This window comes from Pseudochaenichthys georgianus, chromosome 21 (genome assembly GCF_902827115.2).
Source record: "Pseudochaenichthys georgianus chromosome 21, fPseGeo1.2, whole genome shotgun sequence".
Taxonomy (NCBI): Eukaryota; Metazoa; Chordata; class Actinopteri; order Perciformes; family Channichthyidae; genus Pseudochaenichthys; species Pseudochaenichthys georgianus.
The window spans coordinates 37,524,604-37,540,711 of record NC_047523.1 but is presented as its reverse complement, the minus strand read 5'-3'; the positions used below and the strand labels follow the sequence as shown (position 1 = coordinate 37,540,711).

At 47.2% G+C, this 16,108-nt stretch overlaps 12 non-coding genes across 12 annotated transcripts; all 12 read left to right on the top strand.

Moving 5' to 3' along the window:
• The first annotated feature begins 960 nt into the window (after nt 1-960).
• On the top strand, nt 961-1,079 carry LOC117467145 (5S ribosomal RNA). The gene has a single exon (XR_004554349.1). It is a non-coding gene; the product is annotated as a 5S ribosomal RNA (ribosomal RNA).
• A 768-nt stretch (nt 1,080-1,847) lies between these two features.
• LOC117467144 (5S ribosomal RNA) lies at nt 1,848-1,966 on the top strand. The gene has a single exon (XR_004554348.1). It is a non-coding gene; the product is annotated as a 5S ribosomal RNA (ribosomal RNA).
• An 857-nt stretch (nt 1,967-2,823) lies between these two features.
• Nucleotides 2,824-2,942, top strand: LOC117467142 (5S ribosomal RNA). The gene has a single exon (XR_004554347.1). It is a non-coding gene; the product is annotated as a 5S ribosomal RNA (ribosomal RNA).
• Nucleotides 2,943-4,936: 1,994 nt separating this feature from the next.
• On the top strand, nt 4,937-5,055 carry LOC117467141 (5S ribosomal RNA). The gene has a single exon (XR_004554346.1). It is a non-coding gene; the product is annotated as a 5S ribosomal RNA (ribosomal RNA).
• Nucleotides 5,056-5,823: 768 nt separating this feature from the next.
• Nucleotides 5,824-5,942, top strand: LOC117467140 (5S ribosomal RNA). The gene has a single exon (XR_004554345.1). It is a non-coding gene; the product is annotated as a 5S ribosomal RNA (ribosomal RNA).
• Nucleotides 5,943-6,803: 861 nt separating this feature from the next.
• On the top strand, nt 6,804-6,922 carry LOC117467139 (5S ribosomal RNA). The gene has a single exon (XR_004554344.1). It is a non-coding gene; the product is annotated as a 5S ribosomal RNA (ribosomal RNA).
• An 861-nt stretch (nt 6,923-7,783) lies between these two features.
• On the top strand, nt 7,784-7,902 carry LOC117467138 (5S ribosomal RNA). Its single transcript, XR_004554343.1, has one exon. It is a non-coding gene; the product is annotated as a 5S ribosomal RNA (ribosomal RNA).
• Nucleotides 7,903-9,883: 1,981 nt separating this feature from the next.
• LOC117467158 (5S ribosomal RNA) lies at nt 9,884-10,002 on the top strand. Its single transcript, XR_004554362.1, has one exon. It is a non-coding gene; the product is annotated as a 5S ribosomal RNA (ribosomal RNA).
• A 1,915-nt stretch (nt 10,003-11,917) lies between these two features.
• On the top strand, nt 11,918-12,036 carry LOC117467157 (5S ribosomal RNA). The gene has a single exon (XR_004554361.1). It is a non-coding gene; the product is annotated as a 5S ribosomal RNA (ribosomal RNA).
• Nucleotides 12,037-12,897: 861 nt separating this feature from the next.
• On the top strand, nt 12,898-13,016 carry LOC117467156 (5S ribosomal RNA). The gene has a single exon (XR_004554360.1). It is a non-coding gene; the product is annotated as a 5S ribosomal RNA (ribosomal RNA).
• Nucleotides 13,017-13,880: 864 nt separating this feature from the next.
• LOC117467146 (5S ribosomal RNA) lies at nt 13,881-13,999 on the top strand. The gene has a single exon (XR_004554350.1). It is a non-coding gene; the product is annotated as a 5S ribosomal RNA (ribosomal RNA).
• An 864-nt stretch (nt 14,000-14,863) lies between these two features.
• LOC117467137 (5S ribosomal RNA) lies at nt 14,864-14,982 on the top strand. The gene has a single exon (XR_004554342.1). It is a non-coding gene; the product is annotated as a 5S ribosomal RNA (ribosomal RNA).
• The last annotated feature ends 1,126 nt before the right edge of the window (nt 14,983-16,108 follow it).

Here is a 16,108-nt window from a genome sequence, read left to right as displayed (position 1 = left end):
CTTTTTCCTCCTTCTCTTTGGACAGCGTCAGTGTCTGTCTCATGCAGCAGCTCATCCAGTAATCAGTGACCCGGCCGACTGTAAAAATAAACATATTTATAACTAGTTTAGGGAGTTTGAGAGGTAATTAAAATAGCTAAGGGTGATGATCTGACTTGAAGTGTGTGTTTTGCTGCAGCGGGAGGAGCTGCAGGTGAGCAGAGCTGCGTGTCTCCGTCCTGTCAGATTAGACTCCACTCGCGAGAGAAAGATAAATAATCTGAATTCAGGGTGCAGTTTACTTTGACGTGGGGGTGAGCAGCAGAGGTGGGGAGAGGCGGGGCTATTGCCTCATCGTTATTGCTGTAGATGTTGCACAAACAACTGTAGCATGGTCAATAGCGTCCGGAGCACGATAGCAACTCTGCGATCCGCCATTGTTGTTGGTGGTGGCGAAACACTTCAGCACTGGCGCGGGGTAAGCGGAGGTGAGCAGAGAGGTGGGGAGAGGCGGGGCTATTGCGCAATCACTATCAGTGATCTGAAAATGTCCGTATAGGGCGCACACACGGAGCTGTTTGACCCCCCAGAGAGTGGCGTATGCATTTCTATCCACCTTGGGACCCGTTGTCGTTTCCTCAGTCGTTTAGTGCCATATTCGGTCGTCCTCGTGTGGCCGAACGGTCTATATGACACTAAACAGTAACGCAAACGACCGAATTCGTCCTCGTGGGGCCGCAGCCTGAGACGCCGTATTTGATGTGAATGCAGCATTGTTGATAAAAGTCATGATTGAAGAGCACCACTTTGTGTGTTTTGCCAAATGTCCACGCAATGTGCCAGCAAACATGGGGCTCCAAACAGGTGATTTCCAGGAGTCAAAGAGGATCCATTGTATCTGAGTTGGAAGTGAGAAGGTGGAGGCTTATCAGCGGCGGCGTTTGAGCAGCTATAAATAGCATGTGTGCCGTGTCAATTTTCGTTTACGGCCATACCACCCTGAACACGCCCGATCTCGTCCGATCTCGGAAGCTAAGCAGGGTCGGGCCGGGTCAGTACTTGGATGGGAGACCGCCTGGGAATACCCGGTGCCGTAAGCTTTTACTTTATTCCTTTCAATTGACACAGCTGTAAACAGAGTGAGGAGGACAATGCGCAGTTAACTGTTGCTCTCATACACCATTTGCTCAAATATTCATATTTTAACAACTCTTTCAAAGTCAAACAAAAAAAAGGACCACTGTCAAACGACAGGGTGTAGGGGGCGGCATCGGAGAGAAGCTGTGCGGTGAGTGCATGCTCTGTCCTTTGTGGACAGCTAAAATGCAATGTATCCTCTTTTAAGCTTGGAGCCTAAAACCACGGGCAAGCCATGAGAAAGGTTTGAAATATGATAATTTCAAGGACAGACAAGTTTTAAAAAAGTACAACCAAAATCAATACACTGAGAAAAGCGCCCTAAAGGGATGAAAAGTCCTTAGCTTAGCTCCCCCTTTCAGACGAGACCATGATTTGGGCGGATCTTACTTAAATGGCAGCCGATTCCAGCACTTTGCAACAAGACAAAAGGTTGAATGGAACTTTCAGCCAAACAGCAAACAAGCGTTCACAGCAAGACTGAGACGCCGTATTTGATATGAATGCAGCATTGTTGATACAAGTCATGATTGAAGAGCACCACTTTGTGTGTTTTGCCAAATGTCCACGCAATGTGCCAGCAAACATGGGGCTCCAAACAGGTGATTTCCAGGAGTCAAAGAGGATCCATTGTATCTGAGCTGGAAGTGAGAAGGTGGAGGCTTATCAGCGGCGGCGGCGGCGGCGGCGTTTGAGCAGCTATAAATAGCATGTGTGCCGTGTCAATTTTCGTTTACGGCCATACCACCCTGAACACGCCCGATCTCGTCCGATCTCGGAAGCTAAGCAGGGTCGGGCCGGGTCAGTACTTGGATGGGAGACCGCCTGGGAATACCCGGTGCCGTAAGCTTTTACTTTATTCCTTTCAATTGACACAGCTGTAAACAGAGTGAGGAGGACAATGCGCAGTTAACTGTTGCTCTCATACACCATTTGCTCAAATATTCATATTTTAACAACTCTTTCAAAGTCAAACAAAAAAAAGGACCACTGTCAAACGACAGGGTGTAGGGGGCGGCATCGGGGAGAAGCTGTGCGGTGAGTGCATGCTCTGTCCTTTGTGATGCTGTGACTTGGCTCCAATCTCACCATGGAAATGGAATATCACCATTGGATTCAAAGCTGCTTAAACACCGCTGATAACGCAGCCTTCTTCCACAGCTAAAATACAATGTATCCTCTTTTAAGCTTGGAGCCTAAACCACGGGCAAGCCATGAGAAAGGTTTGAAATATGATAATTTCAAGGACAGACAAGTTTTAAAAAAGTACAACCAAAATCCATACACTGAGAAGAAGCGCCCTAAAGGGATGAAAAGTCCTTAGCTTAGTTCCCCCTTTCAGACGAGACCATGATTTGGGCGGATCTTACTTGGCAGCCGATTCCAGCACTTTGCAACAAGACAAAAGGTTGAATGGAACTTTCAGCCAAACAGCAAACAAGCGTTCACAGCAAGACTGAGACGCCGTATTTGATATGAATGCAGCATTGTTGATACAAGTCATGATTGAAGAGCACCACTTTGTGTGTTTTGCCAAATGTCCACGCAATGTGCCAGCAAACATGGGGCTCCAAACAGGTGATTTCCAGGAGTCAAAGAGGATCCATTGTATCTGAGCTGGAAGTGAGAAGGTGGAGGCTTATCAGCGGCGGCGGCGGCGGCGGCGTTTGAGCAGCTATAAATAGCATGTGTGCCGTGTCAATTTTCGTTTACGGCCATACCACCCTGAACACGCCCGATCTCGTCCGATCTCGGAAGCTAAGCAGGGTCGGGCCGGGTCAGTACTTGGATGGGAGACCGCCTGGGAATACCCGGTGCCGTAAGCTTTTACTTTATTCCTTTCAATTGACACAGCTGTAAACAGAGTGAGGAGGACAATGCGCAGTTAACTATTGCTCTCATACACCATTTGCTCAAATATTCATATTTTAACAACTCTTTCAAAGTCAAACAAAAAAAAGGACCACTGTCAAACGACAGGGTGTAGGGGGCGGCATCGGGGAGAAGCTGTGCGGTGAGTGCATGCTCTGTTCTTTGTGATGCTGTGACTTGGCTCCAATCTCACCATGGAAATGGAATATCACCATTGGATTCAAAGCTGCTTAAACACCGCTGATAACGCAGCCTTCTTCCACAGCTAAAATACAATGTATCCTCTTTTAAGCTTGGAGCCTAAACCACGGGCAAGCCATGAGAAAGGTTTGAAATATGATAATTTCAAGGACAGACAAGTTTTAAAAAAGTACAACCAAAATCAATACACTGAGAAAAAGCGCCCTAAAGGGATGACAAGTCCTTAGCTTAGTTCCCCCTTTCAGACGAGACCATGATTTGGGCGGATCTTACTTGGCAGCCGATTCCAGCACTTTGCAACAAGACAAAAGGTTGAATTGAACTTTCGGCCAAACACCAAACAAGCGTTCACAGCAAGACTGAGGCTGCGGCCCCACGAGGACGAAAACGGCTAAACGCATAGGATTAACGCAAACGCAATCGCAAACGGCTTCCGTCCACATGCAATAATTATCCGGATAGTGTCTGCCCACACGAGACCGCTCCGTTTAGCTCCAACCGCTGGAGAAGCTGCAGTACATATGCAGGAGCCTGTAGGTGGCGCTGTAACTTCCTCCACAAAAGCAGCGAAGAAGCATGGTTGTCATGTTTGCCCTTCTGTTTATTCTCCGCGGTGGGGGCCGAGGGAACCGGACACAGTTTTTCGCCAGTCAGCGTGTATTAAAGTTGAAATCTTCCGGACAAAATTATAAAAGTGCCGGTCAAAGGTCTTCTTTGTTATTTATTGAGCTTTAAAACAAATGAATAACGACTATATAATATCATGATAAAATACACGGAGCCTCTCTTTTTCCTCCTTCTCTTTGGACAGCGTCAGTGTCTGTCTCATGCAGCAGCTCATCCAGTAATCAGTGACCCGGCCGACTGTAAAAATAAACATATTTATAACTAGTTTAGGGAGTTTGAGAGGTAATTAAAATAGCTAAGGGTGATGATCTGACTTGAAGTGTGTGTTTTGCTGCAGCGGGAGGAGCTGCAGGTGAGCAGAGCTGCGTGTCTCCGTCCTGTCAGATTAGACTCCACTCGCGAGAGAAAGATAAATAATCTGAATTCAGGGTGCAGTTTACTTTGACGTGGGGGTGAGCAGCAGAGGTGGGGAGAGGCGGGGCTATTGCCTCATCGTTATTGCTGTAGATGTTGCACAAACAACTGTAGCATGGTCAATAGCGTCCGGAGCACGATAGCAACTCTGCGATCCGCCATTGTTGTTGGTGGTGGCGAAACACTTCAGCACTGGCGCGGGGTAAGCGGAGGTGAGCAGAAGAGGTGGGGAGAGGCGGGGCTATTGCGCAATCACTATCAGTGATCTGAAAATGTCCGTATAGGGCGCACACACGGAGCTGTTTGACCCCCCAGAGAGTGGCGTATGCATTTCTATCCACCTTGGGACCCGTTGTCGTTTCCTCAGTCGTTTAGTGCCATATTCGGTCGTCCTCGTGTGGCCGAACGGTCTATATGACACTAAACAGTAACGCAAACGACCGAATTCGTCCTCGTGGGGCCGCAGCCTGAGACGCCGTATTTGATGTGAATGCAGCATTGTTGATAAAAGTCATGATTGAAGAGCACCACTTTGTGTGTTTTGCCAAATGTCCACGCAATGTGCCAGCAAACATGGGGCTCCAAACAGGTGATTTCCAGGAGTCAAAGAGGATCCATTGTATCTGAGTTGGAAGTGAGAAGGTGGAGGCTTATCAGCGGCGGCGTTTGAGCAGCTATAAATAGCATGTGTGCCGTGTCAATTTTCGTTTACGGCCATACCACCCTGAACACGCCCGATCTCGTCCGATCTCGGAAGCTAAGCAGGGTCGGGCCGGGTCAGTACTTGGATGGGAGACCGCCTGGGAATACCCGGTGCCGTAAGCTTTTACTTTATTCCTTTCAATTGACACAGCTGTAAACAGAGTGAGGAGGACAATGCGCAGTTAACTGTTGCTCTCATACACCATTTGCTCAAATATTCATATTTTAACAACTCTTTCAAAGTCAAACAAAAAAAAGGACCACTGTCAAACGACAGGGTGTAGGGGGCGGCATCGGAGAGAAGCTGTGCGGTGAGTGCATGCTCTGTCCTTTGTGGACAGCTAAAATGCAATGTATCCTCTTTTAAGCTTGGAGCCTAAAACCACGGGCAAGCCATGAGAAAGGTTTGAAATATGATAATTTCAAGGACAGACAAGTTTTAAAAAAGTACAACCAAAATCAATACACTGAGAAAAGCGCCCTAAAGGGATGAAAAGTCCTTAGCTTAGCTCCCCCTTTCAGACGAGACCATGATTTGGGCGGATCTTACTTAAATGGCAGCCGATTCCAGCACTTTGCAACAAGACAAAAGGTTGAATGGAACTTTCAGCCAAACAGCAAACAAGCGTTCACAGCAAGACTGAGACGCCGTATTTGATATGAATGCAGCATTGTTGATACAAGTCATGATTGAAGAGCACCACTTTGTGTGTTTTGCCAAATGTCCACGCAATGTGCCAGCAAACATGGGGCTCCAAACAGGTGATTTCCAGGAGTCAAAGAGGATCCATTGTATCTGAGCTGGAAGTGAGAAGGTGGAGGCTTATCAGCGGCGGCGGCGGCGGCGGCGTTTGAGCAGCTATAAATAGCATGTGTGCCGTGTCAATTTTCGTTTACGGCCATACCACCCTGAACACGCCCGATCTCGTCCGATCTCGGAAGCTAAGCAGGGTCGGGCCGGGTCAGTACTTGGATGGGAGACCGCCTGGGAATACCCGGTGCCGTAAGCTTTTACTTTATTCCTTTCAATTGACACAGCTGTAAACAGAGTGAGGAGGACAATGCGCAGTTAACTATTGCTCTCATACACCATTTGCTCAAATATTCATATTTTAACAACTCTTTCAAAGTCAAACAAAAAAAAGGACCACTGTCAAACGACAGGGTGTAGGGGGCGGCATCGGGGAGAAGCTGTGCGGTGAGTGCATGCTCTGTTCTTTGTGATGCTGTGACTTGGCTCCAATCTCACCATGGAAATGGAATATCACCATTGGATTCAAAGCTGCTTAAACACCGCTGATAACGCAGCCTTCTTCCACAGCTAAAATACAATGTATCCTCTTTTAAGCTTGGAGCCTAAACCACGGGCAAGCCATGAGAAAGGTTTGAAATATGATAATTTCAAGGACAGACAAGTTTTAAAAAAGTACAACCAAAATCAATACACTGAGAAAAAGCGCCCTAAAGGGATGACAAGTCCTTAGCTTAGTTCCCCCTTTCAGACGAGACCATGATTTGGGCGGATCTTACTTAAATGGCAGCCGATTCCAGCACTTTGCAACAAGACAAAAGGTTGAATGGAACTTTCAGCCAAACAGCAAACAAGCGTTCACAGCAAGACTGAGACGCCGTATTTGATATGAATGCAGCATTGTTGATACAAGTCATGATTGAAGAGCACCACTTTGTGTGTTTTGCCAAATGTCCACGCAATGTGCCAGCAAACATGGGGCTCCAAACAGGTGATTTCCAGGAGTCAAAGAGGATCCATTGTATCTGAGCTGGAAGTGAGAAGGTGGAGGCTTATCAGCGGCGGCGGCGGCGGCGGCGTTTGAGCAGCTATAAATAGCATGTGTGCCGTGTCAATTTTCGTTTACGGCCATACCACCCTGAACACGCCCGATCTCGTCCGATCTCGGAAGCTAAGCAGGGTCGGGCCGGGTCAGTACTTGGATGGGAGACCGCCTGGGAATACCCGGTGCCGTAAGCTTTTACTTTATTCCTTTCAATTGACACAGCTGTAAACAGAGTGAGGAGGACAATGCGCAGTTAACTATTGCTCTCATACACCATTTGCTCAAATATTCATATTTTAACAACTCTTTCAAAGTCAAACAAAAAAAAGGACCACTGTCAAACGACAGGGTGTAGGGGGCGGCATCGGGGAGAAGCTGTGCGGTGAGTGCATGCTCTGTTCTTTGTGATGCTGTGACTTGGCTCCAATCTCACCATGGAAATGGAATATCACCATTGGATTCAAAGCTGCTTAAACACCGCTGATAACGCAGCCTTCTTCCACAGCTAAAATACAATGTATCCTCTTTTAAGCTTGGAGCCTAAACCACGGGCAAGCCATGAGAAAGGTTTGAAATATGATAATTTCAAGGACAGACAAGTTTTAAAAAAGTACAACCAAAATCAATACACTGAGAAAAAGCGCCCTAAAGGGATGACAAGTCCTTAGCTTAGTTCCCCCTTTCAGACGAGACCATGATTTGGGCGGATCTTACTTAAATGGCAGCCGATTCCAGCACTTTGCAACAAGACAAAAGGTTGAATGGAACTTTCAGCCAAACAGCAAACAAGCGTTCACAGCAAGACTGAGACGCCGTATTTGATATGAATGCAGCATTGTTGATACAAGTCATGATTGAAGAGCACCACTTTGTGTGTTTTGCCAAATGTCCACGCAATGTGCCAGCAAACATGGGGCTCCAAACAGGTGATTTCCAGGAGTCAAAGAGGATCCATTGTATCTGAGCTGGAAGTGAGAAGGTGGAGGCTTATCAGCGGCGGCGGCGGCGGCGGCGTTTGAGCAGCTATAAATAGCATGTGTGCCGTGTCAATTTTCGTTTACGGCCATACCACCCTGAACACGCCCGATCTCGTCCGATCTCGGAAGCTAAGCAGGGTCGGGCCGGGTCAGTACTTGGATGGGAGACCGCCTGGGAATACCCGGTGCCGTAAGCTTTTACTTTATTCCTTTCAATTGACACAGCTGTAAACAGAGTGAGGAGGACAATGCGCAGTTAACTATTGCTCTCATACACCATTTGCTCAAATATTCATATTTTAACAACTCTTTCAAAGTCAAACAAAAAAAAGGACCACTGTCAAACGACAGGGTGTAGGGGGCGGCATCGGGGAGAAGCTGTGCGGTGAGTGCATGCTCTGTTCTTTGTGATGCTGTGACTTGGCTCCAATCTCACCATGGAAATGGAATATCACCATTGGATTCAAAGCTGCTTAAACACCGCTGATAACGCAGCCTTCTTCCACAGCTAAAATACAATGTATCCTCTTTTAAGCTTGGAGCCTAAACCACGGGCAAGCCATGAGAAAGGTTTGAAATATGATAATTTCAAGGACAGACAAGTTTTAAAAAAGTACAACCAAAATCAATACACTGAGAAAAAGCGCCCTAAAGGGATGACAAGTCCTTAGCTTAGTTCCCCCTTTCAGACGAGACCATGATTTGGGCGGATCTTACTTGGCAGCCGATTCCAGCACTTTGCAACAAGACAAAAGGTTGAATTGAACTTTCGGCCAAACACCAAACAAGCGTTCACAGCAAGACTGAGGCTGCGGCCCCACGAGGACGAAAACGGCTAAACGCATAGGATTAACGCAAACGCAATCGCAAACGGCTTCCGTCCACATGCAATAATTATCCGGATAGTGTCTGCCCACACGAGACCGCTCCGTTTAGCTCCAACCGCTGGAGAAGCTGCAGTACATATGCAGGAGCCTGTAGGTGGCGCTGTAACTTCCTCCACAAAAGCAGCGAAGAAGCATGGTTGTCATGTTTGCCCTTCTGTTTATTCTCCGCGGTGGGGGCCGAGGGAACCGGACACAGTTTTTCGCCAGTCAGCGTGTATTAAAGTTGAAATCTTCCGGACAAAATTATAAAAGTGCCGGTCAAAGGTCTTCTTTGTTATTTATTGAGCTTTAAAACAAATGAATAACGACTATATAATATCATGATAAAATACACGGAGCCTCTCTTTTTCCTCCTTCTCTTTGGACAGCGTCAGTGTCTGTCTCATGCAGCAGCTCATCCAGTAATCAGTGACCCGGCCGACTGTAAAAATAAACATATTTATAACTAGTTTAGGGAGTTTGAGAGGTAATTAAAATAGCTAAGGGTGATGATCTGACTTGAAGTGTGTGTTTTGCTGCAGCGGGAGGAGCTGCAGGTGAGCAGAGCTGCGTGTCTCCGTCCTGTCAGATTAGACTCCACTCGCGAGAGAAAGATAAATAATCTGAATTCAGGGTGCAGTTTACTTTGACGTGGGGGTGAGCAGCAGAGGTGGGGAGAGGCGGGGCTATTGCCTCATCGTTATTGCTGTAGATGTTGCACAAACAACTGTAGCATGGTCAATAGCGTCCGGAGCACGATAGCAACTCTGCGATCCGCCATTGTTGTTGGTGGTGGCGAAACACTTCAGCACTGGCGCGGGGTAAGCGGAGGTGGGGAGAGGCGGGGCTATTGCGCAATCACTATCAGTGATCTGAAAATGTCCGTATAGGGCGCACACACGGAGCTGTTTGACCCCCCAGAGAGTGGCGTATGCATTTCTATCCACCTTGGGACCCGTTGTCGTTTCCTCAGTCGTTTAGTGCCATATTCGGTCGTCCTCGTGTGGCCGAACGGTCTATATGACACTAAACAGTAACGCAAACGACCGAATTCGTCCTCGTGGGGCCGCAGCCTGAGACGCCGTATTTGATGTGAATGCAGCATTGTTGATAAAAGTCATGATTGAAGAGCACCACTTTGTGTGTTTTGCCAAATGTCCACGCAATGTGCCAGCAAACATGGGGCTCCAAACAGGTGATTTCCAGGAGTCAAAGAGGATCCATTGTATCTGAGTTGGAAGTGAGAAGGTGGAGGCTTATCAGCGGCGGCGTTTGAGCAGCTATAAATAGCATGTGTGCCGTGTCAATTTTCGTTTACGGCCATACCACCCTGAACACGCCCGATCTCGTCCGATCTCGGAAGCTAAGCAGGGTCGGGCCGGGTCAGTACTTGGATGGGAGACCGCCTGGGAATACCCGGTGCCGTAAGCTTTTACTTTATTCCTTTCAATTGACACAGCTGTAAACAGAGTGAGGAGGACAATGCGCAGTTAACTGTTGCTCTCATACACCATTTGCTCAAATATTCATATTTTAACAACTCTTTCAAAGTCAAACAAAAAAAAGGACCACTGTCAAACGACAGGGTGTAGGGGGCGGCATCGGAGAGAAGCTGTGCGGTGAGTGCATGCTCTGTCCTTTGTGGACAGCTAAAATGCAATGTATCCTCTTTTAAGCTTGGAGCCTAAAACCACGGGCAAGCCATGAGAAAGGTTTGAAATATGATAATTTCAAGGACAGACAAGTTTTAAAAAAGTACAACCAAAATCAATACACTGAGAAAAGCGCCCTAAAGGGATGAAAAGTCCTTAGCTTAGCTCCCCCTTTCAGACGAGACCATGATTTGGGCGGATCTTACTTAAATGGCAGCCGATTCCAGCACTTTGCAACAAGACAAAAGGTTGAATGGAACTTTCAGCCAAACAGCAAACAAGCGTTCACAGCAAGACTGAGGCTGCGGCCCCACGAGGACGAAAACGGCTAAACGCATAGGATTAACGCAAACGCAATCGCAAACGGCTTCCGTCCACATGCAATAATTATCCGGATAGTGTCTGCCCACACGAGACCGCTCCGTTTAGCTCCAACCGCTGGAGAAGCTGCAGTACATATGCAGGAGCCTGTAGGTGGCGCTGTAACTTCCTCCACAAAAGCAGCGAAGAAGCATGGTTGTCATGTTTGCCCTTCTGTTTATTCTCCGCGGTGGGGGCCGAGGGAACCGGACAGAGTTTTTCGCCAGTCAGCGTGTATTAAAGTTGAAATCTTCCGGACAAAATTATAAAAGTGCCGGTCAAAGGTCTTCTTTGTTATTTATTGAGCTTTAAAACAAATGAATAACGACTCTATATAATATCATGATAAAATACACGGAGCCTCTCTTTTTCCTCCTTCTCTTTGGACAGCGTCAGTGTCTGTCTCATGCAGCAGCTCATCCAGTAATCAGTGACCAGGCCGACTGTAAAAATAAACATATTTATAACTAGTTTAGGGAGTTTGAGAGGTAATTAAAATAGCTAAGGGTGATGATCTGACTTGAAGTGTGTGTTTTGCTGCAGCGGGAGGAGCTGCAGGTGAGCAGAGCTGCGTGTCTCCGTCCTGTCAGATTAGACTCCACTCGCGAGAGAAAGATAAATAATCTGAATTCAGGGTGCAGTTTACTTTGACGTGGGGGTGAGCAGCAGAGGTGGGGAGAGGCGGGGCTATTGCCTCATCGTTATTGCTGTAGATGTTGCACAAACAACTGTAGCATGGTCAATAGCGTCCGGAGCACGATAGCAACTCTGCGATCCGCCATTGTTGTTGGTGGTGGCGAAACACTTCAGCACTGGCGCGGGTAAGCGGAGGTGAGCAGAAGAGGTGGGGAGAGGCGGGGCTATTGCGCAATCACTATCAGTGATCTGAAAATGTCCGTATAGGGCGCACACACGGAGCTGTTTGACCCCCCAGAGAGTGGCGTATGCATTTCTATCCACCTTGGGACCCGTTGTCGTTTCCTCAGTCGTTTAGTGCCATATTCGGTCGTCCTCGTGTGGCCGAACGGTCTATATGACACTAAACAGTAACGCAAACGACCGAATTCGTCCTCGTGGGGCCGCAGCCTGAGACGCCGTATTTGATATGAATGCAGCATTGTTGATACAAGTCATGATTGAAGAGCACCACTTTGTGTGTTTTGCCAAATGTCCACGCAATGTGCCAGCAAACATGGGGCTCCAAACAGGTGATTTCCAGGAGTCAAAGAGGATCCATTGTATCTGAGCTGGAAGTGAGAAGGTGGAGGCTTATCAGCGGCGGCGGCGGCGGCGTTTGAGCAGCTATAAATAGCATGTGTGCCGTGTCAATTTTCGTTTACGGCCATACCACCCTGAACACGCCCGATCTCGTCCGATCTCGGAAGCTAAGCAGGGTCGGGCCGGGTCAGTACTTGGATGGGAGACCGCCTGGGAATACCCGGTGCCGTAAGCTTTTACTTTATTCCTTTCAATTGACACAGCTGTAAACAGAGTGAGGAGGACAATGCGCAGTTAACTATTGCTCTCATACACCATTTGCTCAAATATTCATATTTTAACAACTCTTTCAAAGTCAAACAAAAAAAAGGACCACTGTCAAACGACAGGGTGTAGGGGGCGGCATCGGAGAGAAGCTGTGCGGTGAGTGCATGCTCTGTCCTTTGTGATGCTGTGACTTGGCTCCAATCTCACCATGGAAATGGAATATCACCATTGGATTCAAAGCTGCTTAAACACCGCTGATAACGCAGCCTTCTTCCACAGCTAAAATGCAATGTATCCTCTTTTAAGCTTGGAGCCTAAAACCACGGGCAAGCCATGAGAAAGGTTTGAAATATGATAATTTCAAGGACAGACAAGTTTTAAAAAAGTACAACCAAAATCAATACACTGAGAAAAGCGCCCTAAAGGGATGAAAAGTCCTTAGCTTAGCTCCCCCTTTCAGACGAGACCATGATTTGGGCGGATCTTACTTAAATGGCAGCCGATTCCAGCACTTTGCAACAAGACAAAAGGTTGAATGGAACTTTCAGCCAAACAGCAAACAAGCGTTCACAGCAAGACTGAGACGCCGTATTTGATATGAATGCAGCATTGTTGATACAAGTCATGATTGAAGAGCACCACTTTGTGTGTTTTGCCAAATGTCCACGCAATGTGCCAGCAAACATGGGGCTCCAAACAGGTGATTTCCAGGAGTCAAAGAGGATCCATTGTATCTGAGCTGGAAGTGAGAAGGTGGAGGCTTATCAGCGGCGGCGGCGGCGGCGGCGTTTGAGCAGCTATAAATAGCATGTGTGCCGTGTCAATTTTCGTTTACGGCCATACCACCCTGAACACGCCCGATCTCGTCCGATCTCGGAAGCTAAGCAGGGTCGGGCCGGGTCAGTACTTGGATGGGAGACCGCCTGGGAATACCCGGTGCCGTAAGCTTTTACTTTATTCCTTTCAATTGACACAGCTGTAAACAGAGTGAGGAGGACAATGCGCAGTTAACTATTGCTCTCATACACCATTTGCTCAAATATTCATATTTTAACAACTCTTTCAAAGTCAAACAAAAAAAAGGACCACTGTCAAACGACAGGGTGTAGGGGGCGGCATCGGGGAGAAGCTGTGCGGTGAGTGCATGCTCTGTTCTTTGTGATGCTGTGACTTGGCTCCAATCTCACCATGGAAATGGAATATCACCATTGGATTCAAAGCTGCTTAAACACCGCTGATAACGCAGCCTTCTTCCACAGCTAAAATACAATGTATCCTCTTTTAAGCTTGGAGCCTAAACCACGGGCAAGCCATGAGAAAGGTTTGAAATATGATAATTTCAAGGACAGACAAGTTTTAAAAAAGTACAACCAAAATCAATACACTGAGAAAAAGCGCCCTAAAGGGATGACAAGTCCTTAGCTTAGTTCCCCCTTTCAGACGAGACCATGATTTGGGCGGATCTTACTTAAATGGCAGCCGATTCCAGCACTTTGCAACAAGACAAAAGGTTGAATGGAACTTTCAGCCAAACAGCAAACAAGCGTTCACAGCAAGACTGAGACGCCGTATTTGATATGAATGCAGCATTGTTGATACAAGTCATGATTGAAGAGCACCACTTTGTGTGTTTTGCCAAATGTCCACGCAATGTGCCAGCAAACATGGGGCTCCAAACAGGTGATTTCCAGGAGTCAAAGAGGATCCATTGTATCTGAGCTGGAAGTGAGAAGGTGGAGGCTTATCAGCGGCGGCGGCGGCGGCGGCGGCGTTTGAGCAGCTATAAATAGCATGTGTGCCGTGTCAATTTTCGTTTACGGCCATACCACCCTGAACACGCCCGATCTCGTCCGATCTCGGAAGCTAAGCAGGGTCGGGCCGGGTCAGTACTTGGATGGGAGACCGCCTGGGAATACCCGGTGCCGTAAGCTTTTACTTTATTCCTTTCAATTGACACAGCTGTAAACAGAGTGAGGAGGACAATGCGCAGTTAACTATTGCTCTCATACACCATTTGCTCAAATATTCATATTTTAACAACTCTTTCAAAGTCAAACAAAAAAAAGGACCACTGTCAAACGACAGGGTGTAGGGGGCGGCATCGGGGAGAAGCTGTGCGGTGAGTGCATGCTCTGTTCTTTGTGATGCTGTGACTTGGCTCCAATCTCACCATGGAAATGGAATATCACCATTGGATTCAAAGCTGCTTAAACACCGCTGATAACGCAGCCTTCTTCCACAGCTAAAATACAATGTATCCTCTTTTAAGCTTGGAGCCTAAACCACGGGCAAGCCATGAGAAAGGTTTGAAATATGATAATTTCAAGGACAGACAAGTTTTAAAAAAGTACAACCAAAATCAATACACTGAGAAAAAGCGCCCTAAAGGGATGACAAGTCCTTAGCTTAGTTCCCCCTTTCAGACGAGACCATGATTTGGGCGGATCTTACTTAAATGGCAGCCGATTCCAGCACTTTGCAACAAGACAAAAGGTTGAATGGAACTTTCAGCCAAACAGCAAACAAGCGTTCACAGCAAGACTGAGACGCCGTATTTGATATGAATGCAGCATTGTTGATACAAGTCATGATTGAAGAGCACCACTTTGTGTGTTTTGCCAAATGTCCACGCAATGTGCCAGCAAACATGGGGCTCCAAACAGGTGATTTCCAGGAGTCAAAGAGGATCCATTGTATCTGAGCTGGAAGTGAGAAGGTGGAGGCTTATCAGCGGCGGCGGCGGCGGCGGCGGCGTTTGAGCAGCTATAAATAGCATGTGTGCCGTGTCAATTTTCGTTTACGGCCATACCACCCTGAACACGCCCGATCTCGTCCGATCTCGGAAGCTAAGCAGGGTCGGGCCGGGTCAGTACTTGGATGGGAGACCGCCTGGGAATACCCGGTGCCGTAAGCTTTTACTTTATTCCTTTCAATTGACACAGCTGTAAACAGAGTGAGGAGGACAATGCGCAGTTAACTATTGCTCTCATACACCATTTGCTCAAATATTCATATTTTAACAACTCTTTCAAAGTCAAACAAAAAAAAGGACCACTGTCAAACGACAGGGTGTAGGGGGCGGCATCGGGGAGAAGCTGTGCGGTGAGTGCATGCTCTGTTCTTTGTGATGCTGTGACTTGGCTCCAATCTCACCATGGAAATGGAATATCACCATTGGATTCAAAGCTGCTTAAACACCGCTGATAACGCAGCCTTCTTCCACAGCTAAAATACAATGTATCCTCTTTTAAGCTTGGAGCCTAAACCACGGGCAAGCCATGAGAAAGGTTTGAAATATGATAATTTCAAGGACAGACAAGTTTTAAAAAAGTACAACCAAAATCAATACACTGAGAAAAAGCGCCCTAAAGGGATGACAAGTCCTTAGCTTAGTTCCCCCTTTCAGACGAGACCATGATTTGGGCGGATCTTACTTAATGGCAGCCGATTCCAGCACTTTGCAACAAGACAAAAGGTTGAATGGAACTTTCGGCCAAACAGCAAACAAGCGTTCACAGCAAGACTGAGGCTGCGGCCCCACGAGGACGAAAACGGCTAAACGCATAGGATTAACGCAAACGCAATCGCAAACGGCTTCCGTCCACATGCAATAATTATCCGGATAGTGTCTGCCCACACGAGACCGCTCCGTTTAGCTCCAACCGCTGGAGAAGCTGCAGTACATATGCAGGAGCCTGTAGGTGGCGCTGTAACTTCCTCCACAAAAGCAGCGAAGAAGCATGGTTGTCATGTTTGCCCTTCTGTTTATTCTCCGCGGTGGGGGCCGAGGGAACCGGACACGAGTTTTTCGCCAGTCAGCGTGTATTAAAGTTGAAATCTTCCGGACAAAATTATAAAAGTGCCGGTCAAAGGTCTTCTTTGTTATTTATTGAGCTTTAAAACAAATGAATAACGACTATATAATATCATGATAAAATACACGGAGCCTCTCTTTTTCCTCCTTCTCTTTGGACAGCGTCAGTGTCTGTCTCATGCAGCAGCTCATCCAGTAATCAGTGACCCGGCCGACTGTAAAAATA